The 20,333-nt window shown below is 35.1% G+C and overlaps 1 long non-coding RNA gene across 1 annotated transcript; it reads right to left on the minus strand.

The window, feature by feature from the left end:
• Positions 1-16,577: 16,577 nt before the first annotated feature.
• Positions 16,578-17,965, minus strand: LOC133179770 (uncharacterized). Its single transcript, XR_009720151.1, has 2 exons — positions 17,670-17,965; positions 16,578-16,711 (listed from the first exon to the last, which is right to left on the minus strand). It is a non-coding gene; the product is annotated as an uncharacterized LOC133179770 (long non-coding RNA).
• Positions 17,966-20,333: the final 2,368 nt, after the last annotated feature.

Here is a 20,333-nt window from a genome sequence, read left to right on the forward strand (position 1 = left end):
AATTGCTTTAATCATTTTTTTAATGTTCAGTTTGTTTTTGTTGTACATAATACTTTACATATATTTGCATTTTATTATCTTTTGCATTGTACGATTGAAAGGTACGTTTGTTTAATTAGTTTAGCCATTATTTTGATTTTACATTTTTATCAATTTTAGAATTTGATATTTTTTTAGCATTGTTGTATCTTTGATTAGTTAAACTTGCAGTAGAAATAGTTTTTTTTTTAATTACTTTTGATATATTCTTAATTATCAATGTTTTGAACGGATTCAAAACTTAAGCAGGGGGAAATGTAGCGTAGATATATTATTTTTCTTTTGTTTTATTTTAGATTCCCTTATTCATGTCTGTAGTTTTAGTTTAAATGTAGCATTCTACTGCATTGGTCACTTAGATAGATTTATTGGAGGTTTGACCCGGACTGTGGACAGGTCATGGGGAGCTAGCGGTAATTAAGTAAGGAGGAGAAAGTTAGGCGATTATAATCAGTGGGAGGAGGATGTTAGTGATTAATTACGTCTAGACTAGGTAAATGGATCGGGGGAAGTTAAGTGGAGTAAGAGGAGTCAATAGAGTATATAAACGGGATGATTAAGTAATTAGGAGAAGTTGATATAGAAGTTGTTATAGAAGTAGTGATAGAGTTAGATATAGGAGTGATTTTATAGTCCTTTTCATTCATTAATATTTTGGATTTATTTTTGTTTTAATTTCTTTGGATTATATTCTATTTTTCCTTTGGATTTATTAAACATTTGTAACCAGTTATTGAGTTTTAGTACGAGGAAAAACCTATGATTTTAAACACAAGGATTATCATATTGACATTGGATTTTTTTTTACACCAGAAGGAATTAACTTGGACCGCTCGGAAACGCTACATTAGGGTGAAAGTTCATAGGGAATATATTTACATCTGCAATTTCACTACAGATCCCAAACTGCTTAATTGCCCTAAGTGCTGAGTACAGGTAAAAATTTGTAGCCCTCCACCGACAAGTTTAAGCGTTACCTTGTGAGTGAAAAATTCTCGAGAGGGACTTTAAACAACAAACTAAACAATTTTTTTGCACGAATAGTTTAAAGGACGAATTGTTTATTTTATGAAAAATGTGACCATTGTTAAGGTAATCTCAATTAACTCGGACAAATACTGCAGAATAAGATTTCCTGCAACTACTACGAAATTTGAGATATACTTATGCATATGCTGTTTTATCACAAGTTAAGGTCAGTCGATACGTTTCTCAAATATCTGTTTTGTATACCTTCGAATTATGTGGAAAATATTCAAAATTTTAATAACCTTCTGATTTCTAAACTGATTTCTAATTGTCTTTAAAAAAAATGAAACACCAAAAAATGTGTTATTGGCTAATTAAGTTTTTTCCAAAAGGATTTTATAGGAAAAACATCCTCTGGTATCTTGCACAAATGCCTGGTAAGGTACCTTAATTTTTTGCGAGTAAACATGTTAAAGTAGCAATACCTCAATGACAAAATCTTAGAAAAAATTATATATTATTGAGAAACGTATCGTCTGTCCTTAAGTTCATACACAACGTACATTACCTCTTGGTAGTTTTTCAAGTAATTCTTAATTTAAAATGAAACGCAAAAATATATTGCTTATAATAAAGGTGAAAAGGATATGTTTGACACCGGCTTGCTGATAAATGCGGGAGTGGTAAATGAGGCGTTAACATGCTCAAGAATTTGTTATTTGTTTATCAGTATCTGGAGGGATAGAATAAAGGAGTACCAAATCAGGATGAACGGTGGGTAATGCTTTGGCAGTGTTAAGGAGCTGTGTTAGCATAATAATAGTTGCAAGTTTTCTGATCTTAAAGAAGGACCAAATACAGTAGATCATGCAAATTAGTACAATTGCAGAAGCAATTAGTGCAATAGTACCACTTGTATCTGGAAAGGAATCTACTGCAAAGTAAATTTGACCATCTAACATTGGTTGTGCTAAAGACTGAAAAACTGTTGCATCTTTCTTTGCTTATTTAGCCATTTTTCTTTGAATTTAAGTGTTGTTTTTGATCAGCAGCCAAAATATGAGAAAAGAGATGATTGAAAATTTTGAAATTTGTAACTTTTAGATTGAGGTACTGCTGAAATTATGTATCGCCAAGTATAGTCGAAAGGTATTTAGGATCAAAAAATTCTTGAATGAGAGCTAAGTTGACCGGGTGAAGTACCGTAACTGATTGTGAGTTGTTGTTGCATGGTAAAAACAGGTCACCTGATGTCCCTGAACACAAGTAAGGTATCTTCATAACACAGAAGGGGCAGCCTTTGATAATTCTTTGGCCTGAGGGACAGTCAAGAGCAAACATGGGGATTTGGTACATGACGGTATTAGAAGGAGATAACTCAATTATGTTTGATTTGATTTCATTAACCAAGAAACGAAAGTTACACAATTTGTGAACCGATTCTTTTTGGTTGTAAAACAATGATGAGATGCAAGATGGTGATGCAGATGATTTGAGTGCCAAATGAAAAGAGCAAAACAATACTGAAGTTCCAATGCACTTGGATAATTGATGAGGTGACATGACTGTAAAATGTTGATTGTCATGAGTGTGCAGAAAATATTTGATTTCATCCATGAGTTTTGTGGCATGTGAAGTAGAAGAGTTCACAGGAACAAGAGGAGAGTACACATTATACAATAACAATGGCTTCTTGAATGGGGATATGGGAATTTTCAATGTTAAAGACAATGTACAGTGAACTCTTGTATATAGAAAGTCACTGTATAAGAAATAATAAAGGGGATCTGTGTGAATTTAGAAAACTGAGGACACTTTTTATCAATAATATCTTGAATGTGGTTTAAGGAGGAAGGAATTGCATGCGGCGTTATCAAATAGGGTGGTAATTTTCCGTTGATGAGTTCATGAATACTTCACGTTACATGATCAAGTGCCTGTTCTAGTTGCGCAGAGACATTTGTTTGTTTTATAATCAATTATTCTAACAAAACGAACTCATGATCCACGGAATCCATCGAACTGTGTAGAAGGTCAGTGAGGGCTATTGTGTCTTGGTGTTTTTTTTCCCACTGCACTCATGTTGTTAAACCCTGCATCAACCGAGAGTATAAAGGATGAAGGATGTCTTTCTTGGATGGCCATCGCTTGAGTAATTTTTGCATTTTATCGGTTAAGGGTTTGCATGTGTCGTTGTAATGTTGCGATGTCATCCGAAGTTGCCGTCCCAAAAAGTGATTTTGAAATCTGTCCCACAAAGTCAAATAAGCCACGTTTGGATCCAGATGAGCCAATAAAGGTTTTTTGGGCTTGGAAGGTGATTTTGTGGAAGCAGCTTATGGATGTCATGCAAGGTCGAGTTTACTTTTACCATTGTTTGGGTCCGAAGAGCAATTAGTGTTTTCAAAATGTGTTGTCCGCACTAACAGTATGGGGAGTTGTTACAATACAGTTCTCTATGTAGGTAGACTTTCTTCGGCAGTGGAATTTGAAAGATGTGTGATCAATACTCCTGTCCGAAATAAAGTTCCTGATGTTGGTCAAACAGAATACCATAGTTCAAGCGCTGGAATGTGGTAGCATTACCAAAGGGCACAATACCAAGAAGGGAGACAAGACAGATGATGAGGATTCCGTTTTTATTAGATAACTCTCAACGATGGCAACAGTTTACATACATCAACAGACCGACATATAAAACGTGATCGAGTTGGATTGGCCGAGGGTGGCCTCCGGACTCAGAGTCCTTACGAGTCGGACGTGACCGAGACTGGCCTTCATATATTCCAGACTAAAGATTGAAATTATGCATGAATATTTACAACAATGTACATAAAGAGTAAATAAATGACAGGTGTTGAGATTAAGTAAAATGAGTGAAAGATTCACAGGTATAGAGTAATTAAATATACTTAAATATACTTAATGACTCTTTGATGTTTGGACATTAAAAACAGATAATTACACAATGTTGTTATAAGAGATTAACAGTTCTTGAGACATAGCACTCTGTCTCTTTGTAATAACCGATCAATTGTCCGAAAAGTGTCACTCGTAAATTAAATTAAATATTAATAAAGAAAAATTAGATTCGTTGAACATATCGTGAGAAATAAAATATGACAGGAAAATAAGAAATTGATAGGAAGTCCAAAATAATTTTTTTCTGGAACAGTGGATATATCACTGTGATAATTTTTCCTACCGCTCGGAAAAACACGTCCTCGTGTTTGGAAAGAAATTTAACTTTAATTATTTTTCGGATTCTGTTCTTTAATGTTCTTGTAGACGCACACACCGGTAAACATTACATTATATATATAGGTTATTGAAACTATTCTGGTGGTTAACAAAGGAATGCCGAAAGTGTTGATCATGGATGTTGTTGTACGTTGATACATTGGTCGAACAGTTCACGTTGATCAGAGTGATTCAATAGGGGAAACTCGCTTGCTGTAGAGGTTTGGGATCTGACCACTGCAAAATATATGCAGCGGCCCAGGGCGTTGTTTTACCCTAAGGATTCATCCACCAATTGTGACCGTGTAGATTTGGACGGTACTTAGCAATTCGTCTGCAACTGCATCCGTTGTTTGCAGAACGAACGGGGTGAGGGAATGTTGGCGTAGGGGGTACGAGATATAGGTAGAGGCGCTGTGTGGCCGTTAGGTAAAAACGAAGTATAGGTGTGCCGTAATCCTGAAGGTCCACCAATATGCAATTCCAGAGATAAAACAAATGATGAAGGATTCCGTATCTGTTAGATGAGACTTAACGATGGCAACAGTTTACTTGGATCAACAGACATATTAGAAATAATAATGTCGGATTTGGCCCCCGACTCAGAGTCCTTACGAGTAGAACGTGGCCGAGACTAGCCTTCGTATATTCCAGACTTAAGATTGAAATTATACATGACTGTTTATAACAATGTACATAAAGAGTAAATAAATGACAGGTGTTGAGATTAAGTAAAATGAATGAAAGATTCACAGGTATAGAGTAATTAAATATACTTAATGACTCTTTGATGTTTGGACATTAAAAACAGATAATTGCACAATGTTGTTATAAGAGATTAACAGTTCTTGAGACATAGCACTCTGTCTCTTTGTAATAACCGATCAATTGTCCGAAAAGTGTCACTCGGCAATTAAACCATTAGATTCGTTGAAAATATCGTGAGAAATAAGAAATTGATAGGTTAAGTCAAAATAAAGTTTGTTTTTTTTTTCTTGAAAAGTGGATTTTACACTGTGATAGCAGCATGAAACATAAAACTTAAAGAAGTTTCCATTGCACTTAGCATCTGTTGCCGAACAAAAGGACAAGATAAGCTAAGACCCCTTTTTGGCCCCTGGTTTGGGGTGTCTTTTAGAATGTTGCAATAGTTTATCAATAAAAACCTGTTGTCACCCCTGCCACAAAATGAGAATTGGTTCTAAGTTATGGGATACACAGAGGTCACAGGAAGGTCACAAAATATGTCAATTTCCGAATTTTCTCATTTTTATGCAAATTTTCATCGATTTTACGGCTCATTTTGATTCAGAAAACATAGAAAACAAGCTTGCCTATCTACAAACTTTATATATTTCATACACTAGTATCAGATGCATCTTATGTATAAAAATCTCAGATAGGCAAGCTTGTGTTCTATGTTTCCCGAGTGAAAAGTATCTCAAATTTGACGAAATTCCACCAGAATTGAGGAAATTCGGGAAAATGTCCTAATTTGGCACCCTCTTGTGGCCTCCGTGTAAGCTTTGAATCAAAATTAGTGCTGGTTTAAAACAATCATCATTTTTAAGTACTTAACTACAAATTATCACAGTTTTAACTGTGTTCTGATTTTTACATCAAATAAGGGGCCAGATTCGGCCATTACCATATCTTGTCCTTTAAATCAAAAGCACAAGCTGCATGCCCCTCATTTGGTTTTCATATCTACACGTCATTTTTGGGTTTCATTTTGTTTTTTTATAGATCATGTTGCCTGTCTCTTATTCTTTTTAGGGAAAAAAAAGAACACCGATTAATGCTCAGAACTCTAATATAATAATCAGTTTATTTACTGAATCTAATCACTAATTATTTTTTAATGTTTATAAAATATGTTTGTGTGCAACAGATAATTTAAATATTTCAGAGTGAATAATGACATCACGGCACATTTCAAACATTGGACATTGTCTTCGACAGCAATCAGAATTCAGGTGGTAATAGGTGTTTTGTAATGATGCCGATACTTTCTGTGTCTTTGAATTAGGGGTTAGATACTTCCTGTGATCAAAACGCTTTAGACCAAGGTCATATGGTGGAGTTCTCAACTTGTCTGAAAATTGCTGTCCGCATTCATAGCACTTTTTCGCCAAACCAGCAAGAAATATGAAATGAAATGTTGTTCTAAATTACTTTTTTCTGAAATAGCGTAATCCATTACTTCTGCAAAAGTGTTATTGTTTCTATCTTTCCTAATTGAGGTTCCCTTTGGTTTCTGGCCCCTATTCATAGGCATTCCTGTTAGGGAAATTCCTGTTAGATTTCTTTCGTTTCTGTTGTATTTCTTCTTATATTGTTGTATGTAATCTCTTAATGAATTACAATAAAATGATGTCGCAATTGTATGTTCACAAAGTTTGTAACAGTTGTAGCGGTGGCATTTGATTTTACACGTGAATAAGGTTGTGCATTTAGATTTGTACACTTTAAATGGATCACACGTTTGATTTGTATTGAAAGCAACAAATGCAGATTTATCATCACACCCAGGCATTTGAACGATCCATTTGCAGACCGAAAAATAACTTAAGCATTCACTTTTTTTTTTTTTTGGTAGGAACTTTGCCATAAGGCATTTGCTTCGTATACAAAAAGCGGTTTCCATTTAAAGTTTGTCATTTTAAGGGTGGTAGGGTTGCGGATTTTTTTCTTATTTTTATCAGAAGTGAGCTCAGCATCAAGCTTTTCCAGCATGTTGATTACACACGAATCCTATACAGGAAGAGGAACTCCCCTGTGACCCTTACAACCTCTTTCTATGGTTTCTCTGTCCCTGCAGAGAAAGAGTTAGTATCAAACACGGAGACACTTGTGTTGTTGAGGGTGAATCCGTTTGAAACGAGGAGATTTCGGCTCTCTATCGGCTCTATATGCGCTAGACATCTCGATCTCTTTGAACGCAAATGATATCAGATGTCACTGTATTTACGGCACAGGCGAGAGCATTTTATTTATTGTCTGCTTCAAGATATGATTGACAGACTCAAAATTGTTTTTCTTTTTGTCCACGCTTTTTCTACTAACCCAGTACATAATGGGTTGTGGGTTGATAACTCTCTAGAAGCGTCTTTTATGTCATCGGAATGTCATTATGTCAGTAGAAACTATCGTCGGGATTGACTAGTCCGTCACTTCCAAAAATCATCCAAAAATCTTTTGCCTGTCGACCTTCTCAACGCAGTCACCAATCAGCTTCTGCTTTGTATTTTGATAAAGATGACGTTTGCAGAGTAGATGGGTAGCTTCAGTAAAAGCTGAGATAACTGCGTGGACAAGGGCTTGTTCTTCGTCTGACCCAAGAACACGATTTGATTGGTTTGTCCATACTAGTTTTGTTTGAATTGAAGAAAGTGCTGTGCGAATCAAAATAATTGTTGTCGTGTTTTAATAATAGCCCTAGAAAAATTGGCGCATCCATCGGAGAATGCGACTAAAAAGTATTAACTGCACTAAACAGCTTCCATACATCCAAGAATGTAGGCCCCTGTTAATAATAAACACGGGAATAACCTAAGTATATATTAATATATATAAACTGAAATAAGGTAAGGGAAATCTAATTCAACACTGATCACCCCCCCCCCCCCTCCGGAAAAAAATGACTCGACTTTTGGTAAACCTACATTTTAAATGAATAAAAACACATTCTAAAGAAAACAAACACAAAGTTCTTGTGAAGCGAACCTTTCAGTTCTTGGTCCCTAGCAGAGTGAATGTATTCAATTTCATTAGTAGCTCTATTTATAGGTAGAGTAAGCCAATGATTTACTAAAAATAAATGCCAACCTGATTGGCCAAGACTAAGTCACTTAGCGAATAAAATAACAGAACACAGATTACGTTTGGGATGAATTACAGGTTAAACATCTGTAATTTCAAAACATTTACCTTTGTACTAGTATGAAATAACTCCGTAAGTAAATAGTTTGATTCGAACCCGCGACATAAGAATCAATTCCTTTCTCTGCGACTTTAAAGCACACTCTCTACCACTGCACCACGCGGGCGACTGGGGAACGGGATGAGGATGCTTGCAAATTCTTTAAAAGACATGGTGGCCGGAATCATGGTGGTCCTCGTTAGCAAGTTCTTGGCCCTGCAAAGAAGAAACAGTTGATGTGGTCAAACTTCTTTCATAATGCTTCAGTTGTGCACCATGACGTTTGATTAGCGTGCCATTGGATGACATGAGGGTATATTATACCAGATTTGGTTGGGTTTTTTTTTTAAATGATGTGTGGACCCAGCCATTTTTCCTCATCCCGTTACCATTTTCGTCTTCCGCACCAGGTTCTGTAGTAGAACTAGGTTGGTGACCTGGAAATTGTCCCCAACTTACTATATTGTGGCGTTTGTCATAGTTGGTCTTCTGCTTTTCTCCTGGGCACGGGAAATGACCGCTGCTTCCTGGAGAATTTTATTTCTGCAGTCGATGGAATTTTTTATACGATTTAATATAATTTTAGAAAAGCTTACCTCTGTGTAGGGATCAATTTGGTTTTGATGTGTGTCCCACTGTCCTTAGCTCCCGTGGGTAGATTGGTGAGTAGCCTGTGGAAGCAAAAGATCTATGTACTTTTGGCCAGTCGACTGGATTGTCGTGGGCCACTTTCTGCAGACTCTGCTTCAGTGTTTGGTCCATTCATCTAGGTCATTGGCTTGGGGATGATTCATGTAACTCTTCCTCCTTTGGCGCAGAGTTTCCCTTGGTGATAGGTTTTACATCTGTCGTTTCCAGCTGGAGAATCGCCCGCGTGGCGCAGTGGTAGAGCGTTTCCTCCAGAGATGCGGAGTAAGGAGTTAATCCTTACGTCGCAGGTCGGAATCCCACTGTTGGACGTGGAGACCGTCCTTCGGATGAGACGGTATAAACCGTGGTCCCGTGTCGCAGTAGATGCTGGCACGAAAAAGATCCCTCACTGCTCAATGGCCCTGAGTGCTGATTATAGGTCAGAATTTGCAGCTCCCCAACGGCAAGTGGTGGCGTCTCCATACGAGTGAAAAATTCTCGAGATGGACGTTAAACAACAAAGAAATGTCCATCTTCACAAACAAATATAGAAATATATATATATTATTATTATCTGCAGCACTCAATTGCATGCATATTATTACATTTACATATTATATTAAGTTAGTGCCTTAATCACACTATCCGAGGTTTTGCAGCTTACATACATAATTAAAAGTGTATCAATATCTATGTTAATGTTAAAAAAAAGTTGTACTTTAAGGTCAAGATCTAGTAAATGAGTTCAGACTTTCTTCTTGGTGCTAGATTCATTATGACGTCATAATATGTTTAAACTTAATGTTTCCCGTACTTTACGGCTTCAAAAGAATTATGTAAAAAATAAAGCTTTTTTATGGAATTCAATTTGAAATCATGTCAAATGTAACCCCGATACCCTTATTCCATTTAATATCATTTTAAAGTAGAGATCAAGAAGATATAAAAAACCGTTTTCTGAGAGACTGTAGGTAATATTTATACATTTCCTTTGTCTGAGATGAAAAAACCCTCCCATATTTATACCAGACTTTCTTCCTTTTTCACTGAAAATAGGCAGTTCATAATATGTTTTTCCGATGAGTTTACCCCAAAATTATGTCCGGATACACCTTATTTTACCATGCTATATTCGAACATTAAAAGAATGTGTATCTCAAATTTGAGAAATCTCTGGGCACCTTTCTTTCACTAGATCTTGACCGTAAGGATGCTTAAGAGACAGCCACGGAATACCTGTGCTCAGCGGGTGTTGCTAAAACACCGAACGGAACGGAAAACCGAAAATCTTATTAATAATTTCAATTTATTTACTTCACACATAGATAAATCAGACAGGAACTAGTATTCTTTATCTTATAGTTCATAACTAATTAAAAAATAATAAAACATGATTTATTCATGATTTCCCCCTTAGAACTACATGTTGTTTATACATGCGATGGTTAATAAAATACGTAAACTGTATTAATTGGGTTGGACATATTTTATTGTAGTTTTTAATTACAAAGGGATTAGGCACAATTTCTAAAAACTTATTACGCCCTCTACCTACATGTAAATTACAAAGATTAAATTAGGTCACAGATAAATATGTACATTTGAAATATTCAATATTTGTGAAATTTACAAATCAATGCATTTTAAAGAATCATACATATAACTTTGTATATACATGTATATATAAATAAATATATTAATACTAATACTAACATGTGAATCTGTCAGAATGTTTAATAAAAATTGAACAATAGAGAAAAGATCATTCTCCGAAGCACTTAATGAATCTATCCCCCATAATAAAACGTGCATCTAAAATGTGAACTTTAACTGTACTAATTAGACACACAGCCCTAGTATCTATCTGAACGTCATATTTATCACTCGTCCAAAGAAGTTGGTTCAGTTGATGTAACATGACGCCCTCAAATTTACCCCAAAATAAATTGTACTTTTGAAATATATTTTGTATCAGAAAAAATGTTAAATATATAAATTATTAAAATTTAATAATGGTTTTTAAAATTGTTGCCTCGATATGCTTCTTTTCATGCGATAAACTTCGACGGAATCAGAAATTCCGGAAAAAAGCCTTCAAATTTTCTCAAACAATTCAATATTTTGCCAAGTGCGCATTGATTTACCAACTTGTTTCTTTGCCAAAGAATTAAACTCTGTATGAGCGACTTGCATGCCAAAAAATTACGATGGTAAAATTCTGCGCACTATCTTAATTTTATACAAATATAAGTTCAAATTTGGGATTTGCTTCCCTTTCGTTGCCAACAAAATCAAATATGACGTCACCATAATGACATGCAGACAAGATAGTCAACGAGCATCTGAAATGTAGAGGAAATCCAGAACTGTCACTGTCGTTTAGGTAAGTTTAAATCTCTAGAATTTCAGTGTCATGAAAACAAACTACATTCGTAACCCCCTCCTCCTGATTTTTCTTCGCATGCAGAGATAAGATCATAGTGATAACAAAGTCGTGTCTGCACAAGCCATGCAGGTAGATTATAAATTCATTTATTAACGCCTTTTCGACACTTTCGAGGGTATAGTACCAATAAATGTTACGATAATTTCAATAGTTATGATACAGTGTCTTGTATAACTGCTGCATAGGGGTCTGTATAGCCCAGCTGTCAAGCAAAAAGGGGGGGGGGGGTCACAGATGGGAGGAGTCTCGGATAAAGCCCCATGTGATGATTGCTTAGGCTGTATACCCCTCCTGTCATGCAGACCCGAAAGAGGGAAGAGTCACCGATATAGCCCCAAATGACGATTAGTTGGTCAGATATAGCCCCATACGATTATGATTGGTTGGGCAAATATAGCGCAAGAATAAAGTGATAATAGACAGAGACCCAAGAGGAGGTGGAGAAGGGGGGAGGGGAATATAAATAAAATATATAGCCCCAGAAGATGATTGGTTGATTAGATATAGCCCTAGACGATGGTTAATGAAAGAGGTTAAATCTAAATACGTATAACACAAGAGGAGGGGTCTACATTTATAAAATAGGCATGTTTAAACCAAAAGAAAATGACAACATTTAACTCTGAAAATGGCGAAAGATGAAACGCAAAAGTGGTCTAAAAATTGGTATTTTTCACACAACCTTTCTCCAGTAACAGAAGAGTCGTTACGTTATAACGATATAGATATGAGATATATGTATGAAAAAAATAGAACTTAAACTACATGATATGCTCTACTTCGAAGCATTATTTTCAAACATTCCGTGATGAAGGTTATATTCCTTTTAAATATCAAAGACAGAAACGAAATGTGTGTCGATTATTTTATTTTCTTTGGTTTGATCCATACGAATAAATTTTTCGTGTATCTGGAACGGAGTATGTAAAAAAAGTTAGACGAGTTGGTAACTTCAAGGAACTTGGTTGTTTCAATGAGTACTATTTCAAAATTCCAAACTTGGCAGAGTTTACTAGACTCAAAACAGTGAAACAATGTCCCATTTGTTTGGAAAATAACGTAAAATGTCATTTAAAACGTCTACAATGTCATCAATATTCTTGTTGTAAACAGTGTTTTAAGGGACTTTCCAACACCAAATCAGCGATGTCCTATGTGTCGTCATCAGTAATAATTTTCTGTGTATAGACATACCGTCATATATATATATATATATATATATATATATATATATATATATATATATATTATCACCAATATGAATAATAAAGTATGATTTTGTGTGTTTTTTTAGTCTGTTTTTTTTTCTTCTTCATTTTTTCTGTTGGTCTGTGTTTTTCAACACCAACTCTACAATATAAAATACTCATCAAATGTGCCAATGACTATATAAAACTTGTATCCAATTGTCCTTTAACCTTCAAGAATCTGAAGTCAATTTAACGACGTAATGTAGATCAAATGGCTGTTTAGAACTTTTTGTAAAATTTTATTAAACAGACGTTGTACAGGGTAATTAACTAACTTGGTGAATTAAAAAAAAAAAGACGGGGCATTCACAATGTACATCCAAAAGAAAAATCGTGTTGCTCACTAAATTTGTTAAAAACAGAAAAGACGATACAGAATACACTTCCTAATATATCTTTTATTATTATCTCTTTCCTTGTTGTAACATAGTCAAATGGAACACATATTTTATCATTTTGTTGGCATTACTATATTTCTTAATAAAGTCTGAATCTTGATACATATGCATTATTGTCATCTCCTAAGTGTTCCATATAATTAATTTCTTTAGCACCCTCATGCATTGCTCGCAATGCCTCAGTTGCATATCTAGCGTACAATGTTAAAGTTGTCCACTGGTTGTTGTTTATTGCAATTCTTTGACTATCCGCATCACCCTCCAATTCTCGATTAAAATTACTTTTCGATTATCAACATTACAGACTCTTATATCCCTATCATTGCCCAGATTTGCAGAATAGAGTATTTGCAGAATAGAGTATTTCCATTTTCAACTTCCAACGTTAATTTTATAAAACCTCTCGCAGTTATGGTGTATGTGTTCTTAAATAAGTTTTAATGTGACCGATAACTCCTCCTCCTCCTCTCTCTCTCTCTCTTGGGTTCCTACTCTAAAGCGGACCTTTTCGGTGCTATTTCATTAATTTTTCAACTGTCTCCTCCCACTTTTTTTAGGAATGCGAAGTGTCGCCATTTTATTCTTGTATAATTATGCATTGAACATCATCATGTGAATAATCAAGCAAAAGGAAACATCATCTTATGTTTACATAAATGCGTTTTATTCATCTCATATAATATGTATACAAAGAATGCCATTTATCTGACAATTTCTTCTGAAGTACTCTCTTTAATTGTAGAATCTATTTGATTGATTGATTGTATATTGTTTTACGTCCCATTCGATAATTTTTCACTCATATAGAGACGTCAACATATACAGGTGAAGGGCTTCAAATTTTGACCTTTACTCGGCACTCAGGGCCATTGAGCAGTGAGGGATCTTTATCGTGCCAACGCCTGCCGTGACACGGGGCCTCGGTTTTTAAGGTCTCATCCGAAAGACCTGCAACTTTCACTCCAAAGTGCCGAGCGCATGGCAAAGGAAGAGTTGCTACCTATTTTTTATCGACTTAGGTCTGTCGCGGCCGAGATTCGAACTCACGACCTCCCGATCACGAAGCGAGCGCTCTACCGACTGAGCTACCGTGAACGGTAGAATCTATTTGATGTTTTTAAATGTAACCACTGATTGTGATTTAAATGAATTCCTTCCGCTGTTGCATTATGCCCTGTAAAACGTCGAATATCTATGAACGATTTTTTTCCTTTTCACAAATAAGCACATAAATGTCTTCGCACATTGGAAATCTGTCGCTGTAAGGACACGATAGTTGTACTGTTGTTATATTTTTGCTTTTCCATTGATTGCAATTTCGAATTTCCAGTGCATTTGGTGTATTTCTTACCTCGCGTTCATTCTCCAGAATAACAGTGTTTACGGATACGAGTGTCATAATTGCAATTATCATACTATAAATGATCTATCACTGCCCCGATATGTCTCTTCCCAGAAACTCTGTCAGACCAATTTAGTTCCTTCTCACATTCCGTAACCATCAAATTGCTAATTGCTGAAGTAGAATCCATGTTCCCCCCCCCCCCCCATTCAACACAATGCAAGAATAAAAACAATTTTTATATGTTTTTCCTTTTATAGTTTACTTATGTTAACCCAAACACCCCTTTCTAATTGATTACCCCCATTTATAAACAAACACACACACATATTTATATATATATATTGCTATATATATTTCTTGCAGTTATGATTTTATTTGTACCTTTTTTTCTTATAACTATAGAAAATTTTCAAAATCATTCATAGCTTCGTTCATTCCTTTATTCTGTTGAAATAAACTGGGGATTACCCCGAATGTACAGAAACATGTTTCACATGAACATTATGAAACCAACAAGAACAAATAAAAAAAAACCAATGTACAGGAAAGCGTTTTACATGAAGACTATGGAACGAACAAGAACAAATTTAAAAAAGCAATGTACAGGAAAGTGTTTTACGTGCAGACTATGGAACAAACAAGTACAAAACACGAAAAAAAACACATGTACATTTGTAAAATCACGAAATTTATTTAAAGATGATGTATTGGTCAAAGAGAAATAGGTATAAAACAGGGAAAATACGGTCTAACAATGAATACCAACGCTGGACAGCAGCCATTGAAAAGTAAGGGAATTTTACTATTTAAAATTTAATTTTTTGCATGTTTCTTTCAGATCCTCTTGCACACTATCTAAGTTTTTGGATATCTTTTCAATCTCTGTAGAAATTTCATTTAACTCTTTCTTTAAAGTTTCTTGAATTCTTTTTTTCGAGACCAGTTCTCTTGTCAATCGGTCGTGTTCTTTCTGCATATTGTAAAGAACGAAATTTTAAGGACCTGAATTGACATCAAGGATTTCATCATCAGTCTGTGAAAAATATGGACTGAAAGAAAAGAAGACAAAATAATAGATTTACAAACTTAAATGAATATTTAAATTAAAGCGGGAAAATTCTAAAATTAAAATACCTATGAGAAGGAGATGTTATTTCCGGGAAAGTAGATCTAGAGGAGACCGGTGTAGGAGATCTAAAAAAAAAGAAAGTAAAAAGAAATCAAAATTGGGTAAATGACGACGGGGTGATGATAATAAATAAAAAACAAATCCGTTGTCCTGGACGTATATTAATACTTAAGAAAATGTATACCTAGAAGTAGCCGAAAAAGAAGCAGACTGTTGAGTAGATGATGATGACGATAATGCTGATAACGATCCAACAGTCGGTGATCTACAAAAAAAGTAAAGGGGGGTACTTAATATTTTATTTTGTAAAGAAAATTGATCTATAAAAAAAACCAAGATTTTCTGTTGAAAGAAAGTAATTAAACAATACCCACTTGGAGGTGTAAGATCAGAGACGGAGCTGATATTAATAGGTTCTTCAATGCTGGAATCGAGGAAACGCAACAATGTTATAATTGAAAACTTGTAATTAAAAAAAAATTAACACACATACAAAAAAAAAATACCTACTCCTGTAAATCAATCGAAGGAACTCTAAGATTGCTGCTCTTTTTTAACCAGTTCGAAGCATGAGAGAGAGAGAGAAAGGGGAGAGAGAGAGAGATTGACTTACATTTCTGTAATCAGTTGTTGAGCCATATTGTAAAAGCGGGAAAAAACTGGGAGATATCTTCGGTAGGATTGCCTCCGAAAATAGATAAAAAAACGGAATCATTTGAATCTTTTTATAAGCAAAATTTGAACTGCGTCAGCATTTAAATGCCCACTTGAATTAATGACAGAAACGAAAGACGAGTGCTTTCCTACTTTTAAAAACGTGTAACTAGTAAATGACATGAAAAAAAATTAAAAGTAATAGTTGTTACTGCATGTCCATGGATCACGTTGTACATAAATCAATTGTTGTGCATGCCATTAAGTTTAAAAAAAGAAAACAAAGATATTCAGGAAAAAGAAAGATTTAAACATACACAGTAAAACGTATGAAAAAATTACAAAAAAAAAATCGATACAACAAAAATACACATTAAACTTTTTACGAGATGAAGAAGAGGGGGGGGGGGGATACCCGCAAAAGAAGAAAACAATAAAATATAGTACAAGTATATTAATATCAATGATAATAAAGAAAGGACTATATATGATAAGAGCCAAATTTGGCCTCCTAAAAATCAACATTTTAGAATGATATTCAGATATATTAAACTGATATTTATTTTGTAGAAGAGATTATATTAGAAATATTTCCAATATATTTTTCACATTTATATGCACTTACTGGCTGTAAATGACATGAGAAGTAATGCTATTTTTGCTATCTAACAAAAAAAGCCAAAAATATGCTTTTTTTATGCCCCGGGATCGAAAGATCCCGGGGGTATATTGTTTTTGTCCTGTCTGTCTGTTTGTCTGTTTATCTGTCTGTCTGTTGTCAACTTTAACCTTGTCCATAACTTTTGATTGGTTGGAGCTATGACTTTCATGTTTCACATGTGTATTCCATGTGACAGGACCTTTCGTTGGGTACAATCATATTCGACCTTTTGACCTTGGAGTTTGACCCACTTTTGCAAAATTTTATGAGACTTTAACCTTGGCCATAATTTTTGAACAGTTAGTGCTTGGGGTTTCAAACTTCACATGTGTATTCCTTGTGACAAGGCCTTCCTTTGGAAACCAACAATTTTGACCTTGACCTAAGAGTTTGACCTACTTTTGAAAAACTTTACCTTGGCCATAACTTTTGAACAGTTGGTGCTTGGGGTTTCAAACTTCACATGTGTATTCCTTGTGCTAAGACCTTCATCTGGATATCAACCTCTTTAACCCTTTGACCTTGATCTAGGAGTTTGACCTACTTTTGAAAACCTTAACCTTGGCCATAACTTTTGAATGGTTGATGCTAGGGCTTTCATACTTCACATATGTAATCCTTGTGACAAGACCTTCCTTTGGATACCAACCACTTTGACCCTTTGACCTTCACATAGGAGTTTGACATACTTTCGAAAAACTTTAACCTTCCATAACTTTTGAATGGTTGGTGCTAGGGCTTTCATACTTTACATATGTAATCCTTGTGACAAGACCTTCCTTTGGATACCAACAACTTTGACCTTGACCTTGATGTTTTACTTACTTTTAAAAAACTTTAACCTTCGCCTTAACTTTTGAACAGTTGCAGCTAGGGCTTTCAAATTTAACATTTTTTATCTTTTGGCCTGGATTTTGCTTTGCATTTGAGAAACTTTAACCTTTGCCATAAGCTGCCATACGGGGGCATCAGTGTTTTACAAACACATCTTGTTTCTTGATGTTTTTTCTTATGGAAAACATGGTGCGCAGTGTAGAACATACATAATTTTTCTGTCACTAATTAGTATTGGATAGATACATCTTTGGTAAAAAAAAAATATAAAGTTTGTTCTAGGCTGCGCTCTATATTTTCTGGAAGAAAAACTGCTTGAAAATAAGCAGTTTTATACAAAATATGCTAAAATGGCGGGGAAAACGTGAACTTTATGATGTCATATTTCTAAAATAACGGCATTTTGATCAAATTAAAAAAGGACCAATAAAGGTCGCATGAATAATGAATGTTAATGTTTTTTTCATCAAAACTCTATCGATTTCTGGTCGAGCGCAGTACACGGGTACTGGCACAGGTCGGCATCCGTGGATTTCTGTGGGGTCTTCTCTCCTCCTCCACCACCTCCTCCACCAGTGCGACTTCCGCTTCCGCCTCCTCCTCCTCCGTACGGTATACACAAAACATATAAAACAAGGACATGAACAGGACAAGAACTATAAAAGTAGAAAAAAAAACATGTTTTAGCTGACATTTAATTAATATTTTCTCATAGATGATGGTCATTAACAGCTAGCAATTATAAAAATGAGCAACAAATAATAATGGAATATCAAAGAAAATTGTGTTAAAATGGTAATTTAATTTTTCACTTTATTTGTCGAAACAAGGGCATTTTTTTCTCCACATATCCAACCATCTTTATGGTCTCTTAAGGAACCTATGGAAAAACTGGTCAATTTTATAACCCTAACCCCTTTAACATGGTGAAATATTTGAAATCACAGTGGTCACTTTATTGTTCAGTTGATACTTTTCAGATTAGGGATGGCTGACAGAGATATTTGTGAAATGGAAGGAGATTTCATAGCATTCTTCAATAGCCTTTTGGAGTTGTTAGAGTTTTTTGAGGAGAAAGACGGATTTACTTATGATGACATTGAATTTGGCCAGAAAAGAGTAAGAGGAGCAATTAATACCCTATCATTCATTGAATCACATCCATCCTTTAGAAACCAGGCATCACCAGATTTACATCAATCTGTGGAAATTCTTCTGGATCATTTTAGTTATGTAAGAAAAATTATGCAAGACATTCAATCTCCTCGATGCAGTGTCCCAGCAATTGTGAATGGTGCAGGGGAGGTCTTGCATACAGGACATGTAGGCAGACCTACAGCATTTATAAACGTAGAGCAAGTGATTTATTTATTGAACCATGGGTTTAAATATACGGAAGTGGCAGTGGCCAGGATCTTTCTAATTCATAGAACCACATTGTGGAGGAGATTGAAAAATAAAGTGGATTTTCAAAGATACACAGAAATTGGGGATGAAGAATTGTCAACAATAATAAAGAACATAAAAGACCAGCATCCTCATAGTGGGGTTTCTTTAGTGATTGGACATTTACGATCAAATGGCATAATTGTACAACACAGAAGGGTTCGAAGAGTTTTGAGAGCACTTGATCCTGATAATTCAGCATTACGGTGGGGTCTGATGACCTATAGGAGGGCATACAGTGTTCCTGGACCAAATGCACTATGGCATATCGATGGGCACCACAAACTCATAAGGTGGAAAATGGTAACCCATGGTGGTATAGATGGATTTAGTCGACTTATTGTTTATTTAAAGTGTTCCAACAATAACTTTGCTGAAACTGTGTTAAATCTGTTTATGAAAGCCGTTGAAACATTTTCTTTACCCTCAAGAGTCGGGGGGGATAAAGGTTCCGAGAATGTTGAGGTTGCCAGGTATATGGAGCAAACCAGAGGAAGAAATCGTGGCAGCTTTATTGCAGGAAGGTCCATACACAATTCTGAAATAGATTATGGAGAGATGTGTTTTACTCTGTAATTCAAACATATTACTCTGTTTTATTATCTTGAAAGCATAAGTGAACTAGATATGGAAAATCACATAGATATGCTTTGTCTTCACTATATATTCATTCCAAGAATTAATGTGGCATTTACAGAGTTCAAAAATGCATACAACTGCCATAGCATGCGGACTGAGCACCACTGGAGTCCATATAAAATGTGGATCAATGGAATGATCAACCGTAATCGGCAAAACTCTGTTGGTAATTGTGTTTTTGAGTTGAATGATGACATTCATATATCAGATATCGAGACCTTTGGAATAGACCCCCAAGAAGCACCAGACCATGAATCATTTGACGAGGAACTGCATGATAATCAAGAAACATTTCAAATGCCTGGTTTGCCAACACCATTGGATTTGATCTTTGAAAGGCTAACATCATCAGTAAACCCTCTAGATTTAAGTGAAAATCTTGGGATAGACTTATTCAGAGCAGCAAAATTTATACTCTCTTTTAAACCAAGATGAATTGTAAAAATTGATTACTATCTAATTAATATGTTTGAATATTCTGACCGTGGATTACACTTGCTTGTCAAGCTTACACTTTAGAAATAAAACTTTGAACACAACTTTAGCTCCCTTGCTAATATATTCTAGTTTGCTTTGTCCATTCTGATGGGATTTGCACCCATATAAAAACTTGGCCAATTGCAATTTCAATCATCCTATCAGGATGTTCAGTTTTACTTTTAAAATACACCACTTTTTAAGGGATTACCAATTGTCCTGGTACTAGTTTATACGGATATAAATATGTACCT

Source organism: Saccostrea echinata, unplaced genomic scaffold (genome assembly GCF_033153115.1).
Source record: "Saccostrea echinata isolate AGI-Se365-2 ecotype Australia unplaced genomic scaffold, CSIRO_AGI_Sech_v1 ptg000005l, whole genome shotgun sequence".
Lineage (NCBI taxonomy): Eukaryota > Metazoa > Mollusca > Bivalvia > Ostreida > Ostreidae > Saccostrea > Saccostrea echinata.